The 7,500-nt window shown below is 40.9% G+C and overlaps 1 protein-coding gene across 4 annotated transcripts in view; it reads right to left on the bottom strand.

Moving 5' to 3' along the window:
* The window catches only part of LOC122252050 (uncharacterized), a 68,383-nt gene extending 64,124 nt beyond the window's left edge, over window positions 1-4,259 (bottom strand). For 3 of the 4 annotated variants that reach the window (XM_043014300.2, XM_086550219.1, XM_043014299.2), the window contains exon 1: window positions 4,125-4,259. The gene's annotated coding sequence lies outside the window, so the exon portion shown is untranslated. The remainder of the gene's footprint in view (window positions 1-4,124) is intronic. The other variant, XM_043014302.2, reaches the window with a different exon arrangement.
* Window positions 4,260-7,500: the final 3,241 nt, after the last annotated feature.

The raw sequence follows: 7,500 nt of genomic DNA, 5'->3' as shown, positions 1-7,500 counted from the left end.
CCAAAAAAGTCAAAATTACAAAAGTCAGTAATAAATAAACCCTCAAGTCCAGTCTTAAAGACCACCAACCTACTCGAGTGTTCACTAACATGACAACAACACTAAGACACTTGTCCTGGGAATGTCCTTATAAACGATAACATTCTTTGCCTCTGTGACTCGACCTTGTGTGAGTGTGTGGTTGAGGGCGAGGAGGAGGGGATGTACATTTTTGGAGCGGAACGTCTTGCTTCTTTTTTTTTGCTTGCTATGTTTTCCCTTCTCTTCTGTTGGCCCTTTCATCTCACGAAAACAAAGAAAAAAGGGAAAAACTGTTTTATCGTTGTGGCTGTAACTTTTTTATCTTTTTCTCTTTGCCTGCGTATGAGCAGACATGAAGATGTGTGCGTGTGTATGTGGCCATTGCCTGCATCACCACTACGGACTCTCAAGCACTCTGTCTGGTGACACAATACACTAGAGCGGTTGATCCCCTCCCCCCAGTCCCCTCCTCTGTCTACTCAGACCCAAGCCACCTGTGCCGTCTCCGGGCACTACTCCGCCTCCCTCCCCCCTCCTCTGCCCATCCTCCCTATGTGGGCGGGCACGAGCGACGTGTCATGCTCAATTAAGATGCCTTCCCAAACTCTCCTTCGCTTACGTAACTCGTTCCCCTTTATCTATCTCTTTGTTAGTTTCGCATATTTCCCCATCTTCTTCAGGTACGTAATCTGTTAATCTTGTCACTCCTTACAAAAATATATACATACATACAAACATATATGTGTGTATGTATAGAAATATATGTATAAAAATATATATATATGTGCATATGTATATATACATACATATATATATATATATGTATATAATATATATATATATATGTATAATTTATTAATATATTTATGTATAATTTCATATTCACACACACACACACACACACACACACACACATATATACACACACACATATATATATACATATATACATATATATATATATAAACTTATATATTTACACACACATATACATGCACATATATATGTGTTGTGTATGTTTAATTGTATGTGCAGAGACGCGCGCCTTAACTATCTCAGTGAACGGCAAATCCTCGCAGTGCTGCTACATCGGGGAACCAGCGCAATCGGCGATAGTTCCCTAATTGCAGTTCCTCGCCGGAGAACAATCCGCCCCCAAATCGGATCGAACGCGGCAGAGAACTCGATCCGCCTCCTTATCGCGTCCTCGGGTTGATGTTGCCGCGCCGCTAGTTTGATCAGCACTCGACTGAATCGTCTGCTTTCTGAGTGCAGGCTCTTTGATTTATCATTTCATTTTTAGTCACAGATCTGTGTGTGCAGTTCTTTCGGTATTCAATAACACCCTGGATTCTTTTTAAGAGTGTAAGCAAAGCATTTAACCAAGAGCATAACTTAGCAGTTTTCCTTGTGTGTTCAATTCATCGAAAGCGCTTCCTTCATCTTCGGGTCTCCCCCTTCAATCTATCACTTTTTATCTCCCTTCAACTGCTTCTATCTCCCAAATGTAAATCTTAACACTTTAACTGTAAACATATCCTACGACTTCCATTCGACCTGCCAGGCCTTCCACTCCCCCTTTCTCCACTTTCCTTTACTCGCGTATCTCAAGGAAAGGAGAGGAGAAAGAGAGCCAGCGTTCCCCGCCCTTCCTCGGCGTGGGCGGGAAGCCAGGGATAATATTTACCTTAAGTGGCACCGATCTTAGGGAAACTGTGCCGGGTGGGTTGGGCATGGCACTTGGCGAGGAAAAAAAGAACGGGGCTTTGTCTGAGGCCGGGCCGACGAACCTTAAATATCGCGCTGTTTGTTTATGAAACATTCTATACCAGTCCCGATATACTAGTCAATTGTCTTCCTATACCTGAACTCGGGATTAGGCAATACTAAAAAAATAAGGGTATAACCGTGTTCCTTTACACTGTTGTCGTTTCAAATATTCGGGTTGTTTATAAACATTTCCAGTGTTGTGCACCTGATTAAACACCTGCATTCAATACTCTCATAGTCATGCTTAGCTCATTCATTGGTCTGCTTGCACGGTTGACTGAGTGCAGTATCCGTTTCAGAAGAAAAAACGTCTTAACATTTAAGACGTTCACCTAATTAATGCTAGACGAGTAATTATCTTAGAACCTCTACTACTTTCTATATTAATATCCTTCTGTTCGTGTCTCTCTCTCTCTCTCTCTCTCTCTCTCTCTCTCTCTCTCTCTCGCGTTTTCTTTCTTTCTTTCTCTCTCTATCTCTCTCTGCCTTTCTCTCTCTCTCTCTCTCTCTCTCTCTCTCTCTCTCTCTCTCTCTCTCTCTCTCTCTCTCTCTCTCTCTTGTATGTGTGTTTTCCTCTCCCTCACTCACTCTTTCCATCTCCCCCACTTTCTCTCTCTTTGTTTCTTTCTCTCTCTCTGTATCTGTTTGTATGTCTGTCTGTTTTTTTTCTCTCTCTCTGCACACGCACGCGCGCGCGCGCGCACACACACACACACACATATATATATATATTTCTCGTGCGTGTTTCTCCCTCTGCCCACCTCTCTTTCTGTATTTGCCTTGGATTAGAAATGCCCCTTTCGAAGTAACACGGTCTCGGATAGTTTTTCCACGTTACGCTTTGAAAGAAAAGCTGAGACATATATTTATACATATACATACATACAAACATATATGTATATATCTATCTATCTATGTGTGTGAGTGTGTATTTACACACACACACACACACACACACACACACACACACACACACACACACACACACACACACCACCACCACCACCACCGACACAGAGCAGAGAGTACAGCAGTGTAACTCGTCATCCTGTACCTCCAGCTTCGAACCACTGCGTTATCCTACACCGAAGCCACATGATCATCACACTATCTAAATCAACGCGCCACAGCTTCACCACACCTCAGCCATCGCACTGTCATCACCAACGTAGCTCGGACCGGTCAAAAGGAAGTATATTTAGTAATTACAATTTGAATGGTTAGGATGATAAAAATGTGAATTGTAATGATAGTAATATCAATAGAAATCGTACTAATTATAACTACAATGACAATAATGATAACAATACCCTTAAACACTCTAGTAAAGAAATTCTATACTAATAATAACAATAATAATTGTTATGAATATGATATCAACATCAACAACTGTAACAACAATAATTATAATAATAATTAAAATCGTTTATGTTAACGATAATAAGAAAATAAAGATGATGATAACAGTAATGACAATAATGATAGTGATAATCATAAAAAAATATAACAACGCTAACAATAATAATAATAATGATAGTGATATAAACAACATCAGCTAATACAATAACAACGATAACCCTATTGCTAACAATGATAATAAGGATAATATAGATAAGATAACAGTGACAATAATGGCGATGGCAATACTGAAATATTAACATTAACAGCACTACTCAAACCGAATGCGAAACCAGCCTCTTCCTCTCTCATGCCGACCTTCTTATTGCCACACATCACGAGTGTCTCCGCAATCCCGTGCTCTATTCATTACCAGCCTCACGGACCCAACTGAATCCCGAATCTTCCAAACTCCACTTCTTCCGCTAACACCTGGAGCTGAGCAACACCTGGGTGAAGCTACCTTCACAAACACCTGCTCGACTCCACACACTGCCCAGTCACACTTCCTTAAGGCTGTCACTTCTCAAGTGTCACGAATCTCACCTCTCCATCTTCAGTCAAGTGAAAAAATAATGAAATTGGGGGGATCGGGATAACTGTCTAACTGGAAATAATATTTCTGATGCCTCTGCAATTACTAATGGAGAAGATGAAGTGAGTATTCCGCACAACTAGGTATGAACACATTTGGACATTCAACTGAATCAGTGTGTCGGCATCTAAGGCGTTCCCTTGCACAGATGTGGCCTTCGTGCGTCCCCGACAAGGTACACATGCAAATCGCTTCGTTAGGATGCAACAACTACCTATATGCATTGCTACTAAGGCAGTGCCTCTGACACTCGCACGCTTCCTGTAGCATTTTCTCGTGCAGAAGTATTCCACTATTATCCCTTTTTCACACTTCACTCGAGCAACTGAATGCTTATCACCTCTTTCTGTCGACACGGAAATGAAAGATATCCACGAGGAAAGCAAGCTTGGTAGGGTCACAGGGCGGCCGAGAGCGCGAGCGGCGTGGCTCTCCCCAGCGAGAGCTACACAACAACTGACTGAGGCTCGTGAGGAACTCGCTGCCCCGCAGACTTGTCACACAGGTAAGCTCAGTTGCCGATTCATTGGAGGAGTTTTGCGGCAAGAGCGTTTGCCCTCCGGGACCCCGAGCTTAGGAAGTGTCGCACGTAAGCACTTGAGAACTTCCTGTCTTTGGGGGTTCATCTGATTTAATAACCCTCCTCCTGTAAACATGCCCCTCTTCTTCTGCCTTCGGGAGGGTCGCTACTTTTTCATAGCATAATCGAAAAAGACAAAAACAATCCTGCGGATGTTTATAACATATCAGGAACGGCTTCGAAGGACTCGCTCCTCCTCGCCATTCCGGGACTTAGGGCTGCAGTAACTCAAGGCCTCCCGTCCACTCGCCCCGCCCTCAGCGCTTTCCTGTGACCTCATCTTCTACCACAACCTCCACACAGGGACTCAAAGGTGCGAGGATGTGGTAAAAAGGGGGGAAACAAGCCACTTCAATCAGCACTCGTAAAAGGATCTTTGCTTTTCTCGTCTCTTCTCTCACCACAAACTGTTTCTACAAACCAAGCTGCCCTACCACAATTCCTATCTCGCTGCCTCCACCGTCGTGGCCGTCACCAACTACCAAATCATTTTTGTTCACGATACAGCCTCGTTAGATTAGTATAATACTTGTAAATCTCGCTCATATAATTCAGATTATGTGCCATTCACTGTTCATTATTTCCAAAAATATCTCAGTCTTGGGATTATGATATTTGAAGTTTTATCTACTGCAGTTCAGGTTGGTTCTCTTATTTCTATAACATTCTTCTTCAGAGAGAAAAATACATTTAAAGAGATACATTCCATGAAAAATAAATGATTCTCATTTGTATGTGAATCCTTTGCGAATCATCAGTATTCTTTTCTTAAGTAGAATGTTACGGCACATTAGGATACACGGACAAGAGAGAGAAAAAGAGAGAGAGAGAGATAGATAGAGAGAGAGAGAGAGATAGATAGATAGATAGATAGAGAGAGAGAGAGAGAGAAGGTAAGATGAGAGAACAGAATTCCCGTCCCATACGCACAGGTGATGAAGATGGGGAGACTAAGGGTAGCGTGCCCACGAGTAAAGATATATAGTGACCATAATGATAGGATCGTCTTTCTTGCGTTATCACTTATCACCTGAGGAAATCTGTCTGGTTTCATAGAAATGTAAAGTGCAAGTCAAATTGCCTCTGTACATGTTTATTTCGACTTTTCTCTCTTGTTTTCGCCTTTCTCTCTCTCTCTCTCTGTCTCTCTCTGAAATTCTGAGTTAGTAGCTATATAATATGTAATATAAAAAGTCTTTGCCGAGAGCCACTCAGTTTGCCAAATTAGCTCATTTTCTCAAAGACCCATTTTATACAATTATGTTACGTCTAATCAAACGAAAAAGCATTAAATCCGAACACTTATATAGAATATGAAAAATGGACATGGTACTATCTGGCCAAATGAAACATTACTGTGACATCGTATAGAGAAAGCTCTACAAGGCACCGTCTTCTAACCTATGAGGTGCTTGATAAGATAAAACTGGCCATCAGTAGATTTGTCACTTTCATATTTTACAATTCTAGATAGTCAGTAAATGCTTTACGATCAGTTGGTGACGATATGGATCGCCACAGTTGACAGGGACAGAATTTTGGCTTGTTACTACAAAGGCTAAGTACCCAAAATCTTGTTAAATACCTATTGTGTCATACAAAAAATGCATTCTTTACATTAAGTTCAGAGAATATCTGTTGAGTGTGTTAACTTTATTATTGACTCTGGTCTTGTCTGCCTCAGGATAAGTGATATAAAAATATGTTTTACGAATAGATAAAACATATAAATAAGCTAAGCACTGCAGTTCAGCCCTTCTGGTATATTTATTCAATGTTTATGCAACGGTTCTCCTAAGTTGCTTAAATGTCATCCAATTTAGATATCTTTTCTTGTTTTATTTATTCATATTTTTACCAAAGATATAATTGCTTTTTGTCAAGTGACACGCAGGTGCCGATAACCGACTGTCACACTAGGTTCAGTGATAAAAAGCAGAAGCGTTAGCTATAACCTTAACCGTATTCATGCTGCATTACATTAGTCTGTAATCTTAAAATCCTGTAGTTCCCAGGCCTTCCATGATACAGGGCGAGATAACCTAGTAGTGTTTACACAATTGTGTGGGAATTCAATGTCGCTGCAGACAATGCGTGTGCGGTTGCTCGCTCTAAGCACCTGGCTCATGCCGATACACACGAATAAGACACAGAATGGATCGTAATTATCTACGTGGTTTCATCTTCAATCGCCTCCTTTATCTTACCTCTCGACCTTCCCACTACCATCTCTTTCACTCTATCCAAGAGTGACTTTCCTTTGTTGCGTATTGGAAAGAGACACTATCTCTCCTCTCGCAAATTACCGATTAAAAATATTTTCTCTACGGACAAAATATATAAAATCCACGCGCACATCTATGTAAAAAATAAAGTGAAATGCCATTTTACACAGCATTAAAATCTCCATGTCCTTTTGCATTTTGGTTGAAGTGCGAATTCCTTGCAGAGTAAACTCTAATGCCGTTATATCATTACCAGCCATGCATGTGCAAGTAAACACAGGTGTGCAGGAAGTGTAAATCCGCCTAGCGAACAACATTCGCGACAAAAAGAAGAAAAACAAGAAATTACCGAGACAGAGGCAATGAGCGAATTCACAAGACAACGAATATAACAATTGTATCATGAAAAAGATGGTATTAATACGAACAAGATTGATAGTAACGATGATGAAAATAATAATGATAATAGTAAGAATGATGATAATAGTAGTAATGGTAATAATGATAACAATAATGATGATAATGATAGTGATCATAATAAAGATTGAAATAACAACACCAGTAATAAGGATGTCGATGATGATGATGATGATAACCCTAACAATAACAAAAGTGGTGGCAATCCGAACAGCCTCCCAGGCGATGGTGAATAAGGACGAATAATTCCGGTTGTCAACCAAATGTTGCATTTGTCAGTCTCGCGGCTAACAAGCACATTGCCACGTCAGAGGAGCACGATGGCTTTGCTTTTACAAGTGTTTTACATGTATGGGGGGGGGGGGTAATCCTTCCTCATCGTGAAAGCGTGTGGTTGTGTGAGTGTGTGTGTGCGTGTGTGAATGTGTGTGTGTGTGTGTGTGTTTAACGCTTAGTGAGAAACATATGTATGAAATGTGTGCACCCTTTCCGAA

The sequence above is a fragment of the Penaeus japonicus genome, unplaced genomic scaffold (assembly GCF_977035675.1).
Source record: "Penaeus japonicus unplaced genomic scaffold, GWHDUDI00000001_assembly GWHDUDI00000023, whole genome shotgun sequence".
NCBI lineage: Eukaryota > Metazoa > Arthropoda > Malacostraca > Decapoda > Penaeidae > Penaeus > Penaeus japonicus.
Note: the sequence above shows the minus strand (reverse complement) of the source record. Positions and strands in the feature narration are given on the sequence as shown.